This window comes from Dermochelys coriacea, chromosome 4 (assembly GCF_009764565.3).
Source record: "Dermochelys coriacea isolate rDerCor1 chromosome 4, rDerCor1.pri.v4, whole genome shotgun sequence".
NCBI classification, from domain to species: domain Eukaryota; kingdom Metazoa; phylum Chordata; order Testudines; family Dermochelyidae; genus Dermochelys; species Dermochelys coriacea.
Genome location: NC_050071.1, coordinates 81,230,773 through 81,246,246, shown reverse-complemented (window position 1 = coordinate 81,246,246; position 15,474 = coordinate 81,230,773). Strand labels below are relative to the sequence as shown.

At 46.3% G+C, this 15,474-nt stretch overlaps 1 protein-coding gene across 1 annotated transcript in view; it reads right to left on the bottom strand.

The window, feature by feature from the left end:
* Positions 1–15,474, bottom strand: part of WWC2 (WW and C2 domain containing 2) — a 174,171-nt gene that overhangs the window by 85,276 nt on the left and 73,421 nt on the right.

Here is a 15,474-nt window from a genome sequence, read left to right as displayed (position 1 = left end):
GCACTTTCAGGCACCAGCATTACACCTGTTTGAGTCCCTCTACCATTTTTGTGATTTTACAATCATATCGTCCTAATGTTTTAAAATGGTTTTCTCCCCACCTCTGCTGAGTAAAAGATTAAATTATTTTTCTTACCGTATATTTGTGTTTTTTCTGCCATTAGCAATCTAATGGAGGACTGTGTATCCACACAAACAACACAGAAAAAGTGAACCTGACTACACAAAATGCTGTTAAATGCACAAGGTAAACCACTCTTTAAAGTCATACTTACATGGGCTTTGATAGGCAAGATTGTAGAAAGGTTATTATATTGCAAGAAAGAAGTGTAATTCACATGATATAAGATTGCCTTAATGCAGATATGTAAGGGGGCAGAATTACAGCAGCATTTTCAATCTTAACTTTAGCGTTTCCTGGCTGCTTAATGCCGTGTTAGCTTGCACCAAGTTATAATAATAAAGGAGAGGAAAGCTGATGTTATCTTAAGTCATCCCCATGGCAAAGTTACCCAATCAGAAACCTAAACACTGCAATTCCATTATACATACAAGAAGATTAAAACTCTTGGCTCACTTCAAGATTAAAAGTTTTATCAGCTAAAGATTTATCAGTTAAAGGTACAATAACTCCATATCAAATGATAAAAGGGAATATTCAATAATAAATATTGATCACTTAAAAACATTCATCCTACAGAATACAAACTGCTCTATTATAATCAAGTGTCCTGTTTCACTCCACTTTCTGATATTAACATGCCCCTCACTAAAGACATTTTCCTACATTGCCAACTTCAGGTCCTCTCAGGCTGCAAACCCAAATGCTGGTTGACCTACAGGTCCAAAAATCCCAGACTTCCACCCTGTGCAGCCCTTGAAGAACTCCGTGGTCACTGCTACCTACCAACACCCTCCAACATACCATGTGACATCACAGGGCACATAATTACCCCATCACTCTATGCTAGGTACAGGAAGGAGAACCACAGCTTCACATATATTAACCTGCGAGAACCATGGCTGGTGTATGTGTAGCCAAAACAAACTACGTGTGTGCACTGAAATGGACAGAAACGTTTACTGCCTTTCCAGTTTTAAAGTTCCACACTGTTAATTTATATTGCATTGCCTGTGGTTTTTTGCCTATTGTTTTTCTGCCCTGCTTTTCCCACTCAATGAAGTTCTATTTTTGGAGAATAAAATCATCTTTATTACTTCTCAATACATACTGCAGAATGCATAGCGGTACTTAAAGCAAACAGTACTTGTAAATGTACATTACAGCACACCCCACATAGTTAATGGCTTCATGACAACACCTGCATTTATAAGTGTACAGCAAACACTACTCAATTCTGAGCAACATCCAAAGCTCCCGGCCTACAGAACACCATCATGGCTGACTGTTAAAGTGTTTTTTCAAAGCCTCCTGCAACCACTTACTCTGACTTTAAATGCCACTCTACCTCTGCCCTCCAACCTGGTGGCAGCTTTTCCCCCTTTGCCTCACAGATATGCAAAACACAAAAAGCGGCAATAATCACTGGGATATCACTGAGAATAAATCACTGAGATCTCAACTAGTGAGTGAACGCCGCCACCACCACTGTCCATTCAATCTATCAAAAGCACATTCATTTTGCACCTGTTGAGCCAGTAGTTGGATCTTTCCTTAGTGCTATCAAGGTGGCCAGTGTACAGCTTCACAAGCCAGGGGAGCAAGGGGTAAGCGAGGTCCCCCAGAATCACAATTGGTATTTTCAGTAAGGAAAGAATGTCTGTACCCACAGCTTTCTGAACAGTCCTGCCTTCTTAAAGATGTGAGCTTCATGCATCTTCCCTGACCAGCCCACATCGATACTGGTGAAGCATCCCCAATGATCCACCAGCACTTATATAATCAAAGAATAATAGCCCTTTCTGTTGATGTACTCTATGGCGAGGTGGGCTGGTGCCAAAACAGAGATGTGATGCAAATCCTTCCAGAGTATCTGGTATATTGTCAAGAGTCTCAGCCCCGCATAGGCAGAGATAATGAATAGCCCTACACACTTGCTTGGCAATGGCTCCCACTGTGGGTTTTCCAACTCCAAAATGGACTTCCCACCGACCAGTAGCAATATGGCTTTGCAAGATTTCAGAGTGCAATCACAACATGCTTCTCCGCTGTCATTCTAGTATCATGCATTGAAGGGCTGGGGCGAGGTTGGCACACAGATCCAGGAACGTGACCTTTCACATTTGAAAGTTCTGCAGACACTGCTCATCATCTCAAAAACAACATTATGATACAATCCCACCAGTCATTTCAACCCCACAACACACTGTGAAAATTTCCCCAAAGGCATCACACTAGACAGTGGCACATGGCACATAGGGATACCTAATTATGGTGTACCATACTTTGCATCAGCAGAAGCACTCCTGATGAGTAGGTGCAGTGCTGACATGAGCAGCCAAATGTGCACAGATGCCTGAGTGATACATGGACTTCAGCAGCTGTACACCAAAGTAATTTGTATTGACTGAAATTTTTAGTGTAAACAGGACTTCAAGCTTCTTCTGTTCCAAGGCAAGATCCCTGGTGATAATTACCACCAATACTACTTGATAGTCTTTCAAATTTTATCTTTTTTGGTGCTAACATTAGGCATAACTGGGAAGCAGAAAAATGAGACAGTTCATTAAATAAATTCACAAAAACAACAAGATGCCCAATTAATGAGAGGTTTGAGAATATAATGTTGGTGACTCTTCTCCAAATACTGATACATGGCAGTGTAGTGCACTTCTATTGGAAAAGTATACATCAAACAAGCATAGGGAGAGAGAGGACCCATCATATAAAACTTAAGTGCAGTACATAAAAGATTAAAGCAGGGCAGCTTTATTCACAGTTGGCTTTCCAACAATCTCTAAACTAACTTTAGCTACACATACACAAAATTCATGTTTACAGTCACCTGCTCTTTTCCACAGAAACAGCAGACACACACACAGAAGCCAATCAATACCGTTTTTCCCCTCAAACGGGCAACACATGTCCCCACCAGTACATTTATTATTGCTATTGTGCTTTAACACACCTCCACAGCTATTTACACAAAATACCAAGTGCTGAGTTTTCAGAGGTGTTCCTTCAGAATACGGACCCTGGACTTCTGAAAAGCAGACTTTGACTCCCTCGGAGAACGGATGGGCAGGATCCCCTGGGAGAACAACATAAGGGGGAAAGGAGTCCAGGAGAGTTGGCTGTATTTTAAAGAATCCTTATTGAGATTACAGGGACAAACCATCCTCATGTGTAGAAAGAATAGTAAATACGGCTGGCGACCAGCTTAGCTTAACAGTGAAATCCTTGCTGATCTTAAACACAGAAAAGAAGCTTACAAGAAGTGGAAGATTGGACAAATGACCAGGGAAGAGTATAAAAATATTGCTCGGGCATGCAGGAGTGAAATCAGGAAGGCCAAATCACACCTGGAGTTGTAGCTAGCAAGAGATGTTAAGAGTAACAAGAAGGGTTTCTTCAGGTATGTTAGCAACAAGAAGATGGTCAAGGAAAGTGTGGGCCCCTTACTGAATGGGGGAGGCAACCTAGTGACAGAGGATGTGGAAAAAGCTAATGTACTCAATGCTTTTTTTGTCTCTGTCTTCACAAACAAGGTCATCTCCCAGCCTACTGCACTGGGCAGCTCGACATGGGGAGGAGGCGACCAGCCCTCTGTGGAGAAAGAAGTGGTTCGGGACTATTTAGAAAACCTGGACGAGCACAAGTCCAGGCTGCATCCGAGAGTGCTAAAGGAGTTGGTGGATGTGATTGCAGAGCCATTGGCCATTATCTTTGAAAACTCATGGCGATCAGGGGAGGTCCCGGACGACTGGAAAAAGGCTAATGTAGTGCCCATCTTTAAAAAAAGGGAAGGAGGAGGATCTGGGGAACTACAGGCCAGTCAGCCTCACCTCAGTCCCTGGAAAAATCATGGAGCAAGTCCTCAAGGAATCAATTCTGAAGCACTTAAAAGAGAGGAAAGTGATCAGAAACAGTCAGCATGGATTCACCAAGGGCAAGTCATGCCTGACCAACCCGATTGCCTTCTATGATGAGATAACTGGCTCTGTGAATATGGGGAAAGCAGTGAACATGATATATCTTGACTTTAGCAAAGCTTTTCATACCGTCTCCCACAGTATCCTTGCCTGCAAGTTAAAAAAGTATAGATTGGATGAATGGACTATAAGGTGGACAGAAAGCTGGCTAGATTGTCAGGCCCAACAGGTCGTGATGAACGGCTCAATGTCTAGTTGGCAGCCGGTATCAAGCGGAGTGCCTCAGGAGTCGGTCCTGGGCCGGTTTTGTTCAACATCTTTATTAATGATCTGGATGATGGGAGGGATTGCAGACTCAGCAAGTTCTCAGATGACACTAAGCTGGGGGGAAGGGGAGAGGGAAAGAGGGTATGCTGGAGGGTAGGGACCTAGACAAATTGGAGGATTGGTCCAAAAGAAATCTGATGAGGTTCAACAAGGACAAGTGCAGAGTCCTGCACTTGGGACAGAAGAATCCCATGAACCGCTACAGGCTGGAGACCGACTGGCTAAGCAGCAGTTCTCCAGAAAAGGACCTGGGAATTACAGTGGATGAGAAGCTGGATGAGAGTCAGCAGTGTGCCCTTGTTGCCAAGAAGACTCACGGCATATTGGACTGCATTAGTAGGAGCATTGCCAGCAGATTGAGGGAAGTGATTATTCCCCTCTATTTGGCACTGGTGAGGCCACATCTGGAGTACTGAGTCCAGTTTTGGGCCCACAACTACAGAAAGGATGTAGACAAATTGGAGAAAGTCCAGCGGAGGGCAACAAAAATGATCATGGGGCTGGGGCACATGACTTACGAGGAAAAGCTGAGGGAATGGGGCTTGTTTAGTCTGCGGGTGGGGGGTGGGATTTGATAACAGCCTTCAACTACCTGAAGGGGGTTCCAAAGAGGATGGAATTTGCCTGCTCTCAGTGGTGACAGATGACAGAACAAGGAGCAATGGTCTCAAGTTGCAGTGGGGGAGGTCTAGGTTAGGAAACACTATTTCACTAGGAGAGTGGTGAAGCTCTGGAATGGGTTACCTAGGGAGGTGGTGGAATCTCTATCCTTAAAGGTTTTTAAGACCCGGCTCGACAAAGCCCTGGCTGGGATGATTTAGTTGGTGTTGGTCCTGCTTTGAGCAGGGGGTTGGACTAGATGACCTCCTGAGGTCTCTTCCAACCCTAATCTTCTATCATTCTATGAAATAGAAGAATAGGTCTGAAATCACCAAGATGAAATCCAATGAAGACAAGTGCAAAAGTAGTTCAGTTAGGAAGGAAAAATCAGATGCACAGCTATAAAATGGGGAATAACTGTCTAGATGGTTAATATTGTTGAAAAGATTCAGGGATTATAATGATCACTTATGGAATAAGAGTCAACAATGTCAAATTGTTGTGAAAAAGGATAATGTTCTGGGGAATACTAACAGGACTGTCCCATGTAAGACATGGGAGGTAATGGTGCTGCTCTACTCAGCACTAGTGAGGCCTCAGTTGGAGTATTGTTTCCAGTTTTGAGCACCAAACTTCAAGAAAGATGTAGACCAGAGGCATGGCCAAAGTGAAGCTGAGGGCAGAGCAGGGCTGGGTAGTGCTTCCTTTCCTCACCTCCCCCCCCCCCGCGCCGGGAGCTGGCCCGGGCCCTACCACGCCCCCTCGAATGTTCCTCCACAGCCCCCTACAGGGGCATGCCTCAGTGTGGGGACCAGACGTAGACAAACTGGAGACTTCAGAGGACAGCAACAAACATGACAAAAGGTTTAGAAAACCTGACCTATGAAGAAAGGTTAAAAACTGGGTATGATTAGTCTTAAGAGAAGACTAAGACAGTCTCTAAATATGTTAAGACCTATTATAAGGAAGTCAGTTATCAACTATTTTACAGGTCCACTGAAGGTAGGAGAAGACACAATGGGCTTATTCTGCAGCAAGGGAGATTTAGGTTAGATGGTAGGAAAAACTTATTTTAAAGAGTAGTTAAGGAGATGCCTACACTTAAAACGCTACTGCAAATCACCTGCACCATTGCAGCTGCACAGCTGTAGCAGGTCAGTGCAGACAGTACCCATGTCAACAGGAGGGCTTCTCTGTCAGCGTAGGTAATCCTCCTCTCCAAGAGGCAGTAGCTAGGTCAAAGGGAGAATTCTTCTGTCCATCCAGCATTGTCTGCATTGGGGGTTAGATCGATGTAGCTATGTCTCAAAGGTGTGGTTTTTCCACACCCGAGAGACGTAGCTATACCGATGTAAATCCAGTGTAAGCCAGGGCTAATTCTGGAATAGGCTTCCAGGGAGGTTCTAGAATCCCCATCACTGGAGGTTTTTAAGAACACATTAGACAAAACACCTGCCAGAGATGATCTAGGTTTACTTGGTCTTGCCTCAGGGCAGAGGGGTGGACCAGATGGCTTGTCAAGGACCCTTCCAGCTCTACATTACTATGATCACTAGCTGGTAACTATCATATTCGTTTTTTGCGAAGAAAGTTATGAAGCCAATTTATGCCACAGGAAATACATAAAATAAATGAACTAATGGCACAATTAGATGTGAACAAAAATGTATCCCTAGATGTATTTTATTTTTAATAGTTTTTCTGGTTCTAAAAAGCATTCACATGACACTAGACATCTCAAGGAATATGTGGGGGAAGGGACAAAAACATTGCTTAGATAAAAAGCCCTTTGTCTTACTTTTTAGTGTTAATTTCACTTATTTAATCATGACACAAATAAAGAATCCATAATACTGCAAAATATGTGCTGCAGAGACAAAGTCTGAATGTAGGATCATTGAATACCAACTAAAATTAATCCACCAATTTGTTTTTAGCTTCATTTGGCAAAGTCACTTGCACATGGTAAAGTTAATCAATTTTTCTAAGAGATCTTTATTAAAAATCAATGCACTTCAATTATAAGCTATTTGAGGTGGACAGTTTGTATATTTATTTAATAACAAGAACAACTGGGATCTTACTTCCTCCAATTTTCAAGATCTGTGAGATACTTCCAGGAAATTCTATAAAATGAAAAATCAACACTTATGGTTTCTACTGGGAGAATTACACAAACAGCAAGATGCCACATTTTGCCCAAGAAAATTCCTGAGCACTAGAATTATTATACCTCTTATGGACAGTTTTGTTTTTTACTAAAAAGAAAAGGAGTACTTGTGGCACCTTAGAGACTAACAAATTTATTAGAGCATAAGCTTTCGTGAGCTACAGCTCACTTCATCTGTAGCTCACGAAAGCTTATGCTCTAATAAATTTGTTAGTTTCTAAGGTGCCACAAGTACTCCTTTTCTTTTTGCGAATACAGACTAACACGGCTGCTACTCTGAAACTTGTTTTTTACTATAACTTTTAGTGCTAACGCCAAAGTGGGGACATCAGGATTCATGGTCAACAGCAGTCAAGGTTCAAAACACTTAACTTGGCTAAGAATTTGAGCCAAATAATAATTCAGTGCCAATACACTAGGATTTTTTTAAATTATGTTAAACTGCTCTTGAAGAAAGTTGTAACCAGAAGGAAAACAGAAAACCTTCAGTACAACACATTACATGTGCATGGGAGACAAAATGCTTCATAGGACATGAGGTATTTCAATTTTTCATGAGTTCATTTCAGACGTTTATGTTCTTGTTTGCTACAAAATAACTCTGCCAAGTCTTGGTTTAAAAAAAAAAGTCTTTAACAAAAGATAATTACATTATCTTCAGTAGATCATACTTCTATAAAATAAATAATACTAAAACCTTACAAACTACCAGAAGCAGAAGAGAGTTAGACATTTTTATTCCAGGGATAGCAATGCTATGAAAGCAATAAATGCTCAGCATCTACCCTTGTAGACTCAAGTAGCACTGTTGACTTGTTCCAGCGTGAATAACATGCAGCTCTCCTTGGCCAAAGATATAGCAATTAGGCATGGAGGAGGGATGTGAGGGAAGGTTTGTAGCTGGGCTCCCAGAAAAAAAATACCAAAGAGATGCTAGATTGTTGCTTCAGGGGGACATGAATACCAAGAGAAAAGTACAGACTCATGGGATTATACAGTTCACCTAGGAGAAAAAATGTCACCTGAAGATTAAGTCACTCTAGTATATTACTTTATAACTGTAACAGGGTGGCCTGTCCTCTTTCATGACAGTGAGGGGCTGCGGCAACCCCAGCTGTTAAGAAGAGGGAGAAGGGACTGACCAGAGGTCAAGAGGGTTGGGAGTTGAGCCCAGGAAGAGAGGGTCATAAGACTTGTGTGCAATAGGACAGAACCTCGGAGGAAGGGCTGAGCTCAGTGTGGGCCTAGGGTAAAAGATTGGTATTGGTGTTTTCCTTTAGACTTTGATTACCCCGGTAGGTGTAGATTTTTGTAGATCCCAGGTGCTGGTATACAATAATAAAAAATTAACTATAAAAAGATCCAAACTAAACCCAGGAAGATTTTCAGCCACTAGCTCCAACCTGACTGCAGTCAGAACAGAAGGATTTTATAACAGGCTTGGGGAAACTGTTGCACGAGCATCTGGAAACAGGTTGTCTCAGACTTTAAGGCCAGAAGGGACTATGATGATCATCTAGTCTGACCTCCTGCACTTTGCATGCCACAGAACCTCATCCACACACATCTAACTCCTCTCCAATCCACCACATCCAAAAAAAGAGTGGAGAAGGACAATCAGGATTTGAAACAAGATTTCAGGGTTTATCTTTTTATTAACATCTTAGCTTTTGCTATTTCTAAGATATTAATGCAGACAGCACCGCTTTGATATCTAGATCAGAGGAGGAAAAATAAACAGTTATCTATCTTTTCATAACTGCTGTCTTTCAAGATGTGTTGCTCATATCCATTACATTCTAGGTGTGTGCACGCCCGTGTGCACGGGCATCGGAGATTTTTACCTTAGCGGTATCTGTAGGGTCAGCAGTGGCGCCCCCTTGAGTGCTGTGCTCATGCATAGGTATATCAAGCACTGCCAGCCCTATGCGCTCTCAGTTCCTTCTTGCTGACAACTCCAACAGAGAGGCAGGAAGTCAGGTAATAGAATGGACATGAGCAACAAATCTCGAAGAACTGCGGTTGTGAAAAGGTAGGTAACTGTTTTTCCTTCTTTGAATGCTTGCTCATGTCGATTCCACTCTAGGTGACTCACAAGTAGTTTTGATGGAGGTGGGCTCGGAATTCATGGTCTTGCGGTGTGCAGCACTGCTCTGCTGAAGCCAGCATCATCGCCGGCCTGCCAGGTAAGTGCATAATGGGACGTAAACGTGTGGACAGACAACCAGGTAGCAGCTCTACAGATTTCTTGGATCAGCACCTGAGCCAGGAAGGCCGCTGATGAGACTTGCACTCTAGTTGAGTGCAGCATGACTACTGCTGGTGAAGGCACTTTTGCCAGCTCATAGCAGTAGAAGATGCAGGCTGCGATCTGGGACGAAATCCTTTGAGCAGACACTGGGCAATCTTTCATTCTGTCAACCACCGCAACAAACAGCTGTGTTGACTTATTAAATGGATTTGTCCTTTCAACATAGAAGGCCAGTACCCTCCTGACGTCCAGGGCGTGCAGCCTGCATTCGTCTTCCGACGTATAAGGCTTCTGGAAGAAGATGGGTAAGTGTATGTCCTGGCCAGTATGAAATTGGGAAACTACCTTGGGAGGAACGCTGGATGAGGCTGCAGCTGGACCATATCCTTGTAGAATACCGTATAGGGCAGTTCTGAAGTAAGCACCCTGATCTCAAGACACTCTGCAGGCAGACATTATCACAACCAGGAACAAAATCTTCCAGGAAAGAAGGAGAAGAGAGCAGCAAGCCAGATGTTCAAAGGGAGACCCCAATGTGCCTTGAAAGCACAAGGTTCAAGTCCCAGGGAGAGAGAGGGTCCTGGACGTGAGGGTAGAGATGCTCCAAACCTTCCAAAAACCAAGCTGTCATGTTGTGAACGAAGATCGACCTGCCTTGGAACAGAGGGTGGAAAGCCGAAATAGCAGCCAGATGGACCCTGATTGATGACCGGGACAAGCCCTGGAGCTGGAGGTGCAAAAATAATCCAGGATCATCTGCAGCAAGGCCTGGTCAGCGCGGATACATCATTCTGAAGCCCAGCACGTGAACCTTTTCCACTTGGTTAAGTAAGTCGGTCTGGTAGAGGGCTTTCTGCTTCCCAACAAGATCTGTTGAACCCAGACCAAGCGTTCCTGCTCGACCACATTCAGCCATGCAGTCAAATGCAACGCTGCTGGGTTTGGGTGCAGCAGACTGCCATGGTTCTGCGACAGCAGGTCCGGCCAGAGAGGTAGCCGCAGCAGGGTGTCCTTTAACCCATGCAGCCTCGCATCAGTCTGCTCTGAAAAAAAAAAAGACCATTCCCATCGAATGGGAGGTCCTGGATCGAGGTCTGCATCCCTTAGTAGAGGCTGGCAGTCTGAAGCCAGGAGCTGGGCCTCATAACCACCGTCAACATGACCACCCTAGCTGCTGAGTCAGCCACATCCCATGCCATTTGGAGAGAGCACCTAGTTGCTGTGATGCTCCATCAGGGGTACTGAATTCTTGGGCTAAACCCTGTGGGAAGGGCTCCTTTAACTTACAGAGGGAGTCCCATAAGTTAAAATTGTAGCTGCCTAGGAGGGCCTGATGGTTCGCCACCCGGAATTGCAGGCTGGCAGTTGAATAAATTTTCCTCCCAAACAAGTCCAGTCTTTTGCCCTCTTTGGTTCTGGGAGTTGAGCTGGAGTGCCCCCTCCTTGTCTTTTTCACTGGCCGCAGAGACAACCAGTGAGCCTGGGGGAGGGTGCGTATAAAGATACTCAAACTGTTTGACTGGGACAAAATACTTCTTTTCAGCCCTTTTGGAGGTGGGAGGGATGGATGACAGGGTTTACCAGAGGGCCTAGGCAATTTTGAGGACTCCATCATGCACTGGTAGTGCGACATCGGCAGGGGTAGAGGCTGAGAGGACACTGAACAAGGTGTCCGCCTTCTCAGCCATCTCCTCCATCTCTAGGCCCAGGTTCTCAACCACCCGTCAAAGCAGGGCCTGGTGTTGTCTAAAATTGTCCAGCGGGCTGGCCCTGCAGGGTCCGGTAACTGTCTCGTCCAGGGATGAAGACGACGACTGTACCACCAGGGGAAGCCCGGGGCATCTTCCCCCGTGAGGGAGGGAGGTTTAAGGGTGTGCGCAATCTCCTCTGCCTCGACCTCCGAACATGCCTCATGCTCCAAGTCCGGTGCTGTCGGTGCTGCCAACTGTTGCTCCGAGGTGGTGGCAGATGAGCGGTGTGAAGGGGGTATCACCAGGACTAGCACTCCCCACGTGCTCCAATAAGGCTACTGCACTGGCCACTGGTCGTGCTGCCAAAGCGTTGCTGTCGATGTCTACGTCGACGTGTCCTTGGGTGCCCAATCGCACCAGTGGAGTTTGGGTGAGGGACTGAACTGCCCTCCTGTGCCGGAGGAATCCCCTTCCGGTGACCATAGTGGGGTTGTCGATGCCGGAGTCTGCTGCTGACCGTCGTCACTGAAGACTGGAGCAAGAGGATCGGTGCCGATATTGAGGGGACCAGTGCCAGAGACATGATGTGGAGCACTCCCGCAAGGGGCAGGCAGCTGAGATCTGCACCAAGAGGATAACCGGTGGCAGGGCAAACGGTGCCGGCAGTATGCAGAACGGCACCTCCCTCTAGGTCAAAGGTGAGCAAACTACGGCCCGCGGGACCCTCCTGCCTGGCCGGCTAGCCCCCGGCCTCTCCCCTGCTGTTCCTCCTACCCCACAGCCTCAGCTCACTGTGCCCCCGGCGCAATGCTCTGGGCAGTGAGGCTGCGAGCTCTTGCTGGTGGCATGGCTAGCTCAGCTGGGTGGCGCGGCTGCCTGTCCTGGTGTTCTGGGTGGCGCGGTTGTAGTGCCACTGGTGCTCCAGGCAGCGCACTAAAGGGGCAGGGAGCAGGGGGGTTGGATAGAGGGCAGGGGAGTTCAGGGTGGTGGTCAGGGGCGGGGGTGTGGATAGGGATCGGGGCGGTCAGAGGGCGGGGAATAGGGGGGTTGAATGGGGGCAAGAGTTCCAGGGGGCAGTCAGGAAAGAGAGAGGGGGTTGGATGGGGCGGCAGTCGGGATGGGGGGTCTGGGGGAGTTGGATGGGGCAGGAGCCCCGGGGGGGGCCATTAGGAGGCGAGAAGCGGGGAGGTCGGATAGGGGGCGGGGCTGGGCCACTTCTGGCTGTTTGGGGAGGCACGGCCTCCCCTAACCAGTCCTCCATAGAACTTTGGAAACCTGATGTGACCCTCAGGCCAAAAAGTTTGTCCGCTCCTGCTCTAGGCAATCCACATCGAGATGGTGGAGACCGCAATTGCAGTGCCAGTGACTGAGGCCAAGTCCCTGAGAATCGGGGCTGAGTCTCTGGTGATCTGAGGCACGGAGATGGAGAGCGCTGTCTTGGCTCAGGGGATCGGCGGTGCTCTACTGCCCCCTGAAGGGTCTTAGCAGCTGGCTTGCCCTCGTGGGGAACCTTTGCCACTTCCAGTGGCATGTGCTGTGTTGGCAGTGCCGGCGGAGGCCTCTGCTTTCTCAGCGCTAGGGGAGCTTGGGAAAGAGTCTGTGCCATCAGGGGTTTGGGTCCCATACTGCTCCCGGGAGTTGGTGGTGGACCTTTTAAGGGGCTAAGAGCCCCAACCAGGGAGGCACGTACACGTGGCTACAGAGTGGCCGAGCAGTCTGAACTGGGTCTCTTGCCCAATGACCCATGGCTCTTCTTGCCTGCTGCCAGGGAGTCATGCTTCACTGGTTTCTTTTTAGGCGACAGGGATTGGTGCCAGGTGGAGCCCAATGCCGGAGGAGTACTGCGCACAGAGGCTGAGGTACTCGGCCAGTCTTGGCGGGACTGCTTGGAAGCCGGATGAAGGGCAGCCCTCATGCGCAGAGCCCAGAAATGACCATCCGGCTCCCTCTGAGCCTGGGCTGAAAGTTTTTACAAATACGGCACTTGTTCTTCACATGTGATTTCCCCAAGCACTTGAGGCAGGTGCTATGGGGGTCACTTACAGGTATAGGCCTGTTACAGTCCACTCAGGGCTTAAACCCAGGAAATCAGGGCATGCCCCGCCTGAGGCAAAGTCCACACTGGGACTCTAACTTCTAACTACACTTAACAACTACTTAACGCTAACTAGTATAAACAAAACTATTTACAAGGCCCTAGGGCTCCAAGTCAGTAGAGACGAAACCACTACCCCTTGCTATGCAAGGAAAGGAACTCTGACTAACCACAACGGGTGGTAAGAAGGAACCGAGAGCGCGTAGGGCCGGCCGCACCTGATGTACCGATGCATGAGTACAGCACTCAAGGGGACGCCATAGCCAACCCTATGAAGGCTGTTAAGACAAAAATTTCCAACAACCGCACATGTGGGTGCGTGGACATCTAGAATAGAATCTACGTGAGCAAGCACTCGAAGAACTGGTGTCAACTATCGCAAGAAAAAACAATTTGGCCTTAATGGTGTCTAGTAGTTGTAATACTCATTTATAAATGTTACCGCAATTACTATTTATTTTGATGCATGAATTTTAAAAAGGGTGTACCCATTCTGTAATTAACATTTCTGGTAGATTTGTTTATCAGACAAAAATACATAGTATCTTTTTTAAAAATAGCATGCAGATATTTCTCAACTCAGCTAAACTGACAAAATAAACATTACATGTAACTGAATGGAAGCCTTAATGAATAGTTAAAAAAAAAAATATACCTGCATTAGTTTCAGGTAGATCAGCAAAAGTAAAAACATGCAACAAGACAATATTGGATGCTATAGTTTACATTCCAAAAGCCTTCTATAAGGAACATTTATATTGTGAAATACTGCACAATTCAAACTTGAGCCACAAAAGAAGATTTCCAACTACACATTTGAGAAAGGATTCAAAAGAAATAGTGTCTCATTTCCATTTGATACATTTGCTCAATGGGTATCTGAAGAATAAGATAAACAGATTTCAGAGTAGCAGCCGTGTTAGTCTCTAAAGTGCCACAAGTACTCCTTTTCTTTTTGCGAATACAGACTAACAAATTTATTAGAGCATAAGCTTTCGTGAGCTACAGCTCACTTCATCGGATGCATTGAAGTGAGCTGTAGCTCACGAAAGCTTATGCTCTAATAAATTTGTTAGTCTCTAAGGTGCCACAAGTCCTGGACGTGCACAAGTCCATGGGGCCGGACGAATTGCATCCGAGAGTGCTGAAGGAATTGGCGGCTGTGATTGCAGAGCCCTTGGCCATTATCTTTGAAAACTCGTGGCGAACGGGGGAAGTCCCGGATGACTGGAAAAAGGCTAATGTAGTGCCCATCTTTAAAAAAGGGAAGAAGGAGGATCCTGGGAACTACAGGCCGGTCAGCCTCACCTCAGTCCCTGGAAAAATCATGGAGCAGGTCCTCAAAGAATCAATCCTGAAGCACTTAGAGGAGAGGAAAGTGATCAGGAACAGTCAGCATGGATTCACCAAGGGAAGGTCATGCCTGACTAATCTAATCGCCTTTTATGATGAGATTACTGGTTCTGTGGATGAAGGGAAAGCAGTGGATGTATTGTTTCTTGACTTTAGCAAAGCTTTTGACACGGTCTCCCACAGCATTCTTGTCAGCAAGTTAAGGAAGTATGGGCTGGATGAATGCACTATAAGGTGGGTAGAAAGCTGGCTAGATTGTCGGGCTCAACGGGTAGTGATCAATGGCTCCATGTCTAGTTGGCAGCCGGTGTCAAGTGGAGTGCCCCAGGGGTCGGTCCTGGGGCCCGTTTTGTTCAATATCTTCATAAATGATCTGGAGGATGGTGTGGATTGCACTCTCAGCAAATTTGCGGATGATACTAAACTGGGAGGAGTGGTAGATACGCTGGAGGGGAGGGATAGGATACAGAAGGACCTAGACAAATTGGAGGATTGGGCCAAAAGAAATCTAATGAGGTTCAATAAGGATAAATGCAGGGTCCTGCACTTAGGATGGAAGAATCCAATGCACCGCTACAGACTAGGGACCGAATGGCTCGGCAGCAGTTCTGCGGAAAAGGACCTAGGGGTGAGAGTGGACGAGAAGCTGGATATGAGTCAGCAGTGTGCCCTTGTTGCCAAGAAGGCCAATGGCATTTTGGGTTGTATAAGTAGGGGCATAGCGAGCAGATCGAGGGACGTGATCGTTCCCCTCTATTCGACACTGGTGAGGCCTCATCTGGAGTACTGTGTCCAGTTTTGGGCCCCACACTACAGGAAGGATGTGGATAAATTGGAAAGAGTACAACGAAGGGCAACGAAAATGATTAGGGGTCTAGAGCACATGACTTATGAGGAGAGGCTGAGGGAGCTGGGATTGTTTAGTCTGCAGAAG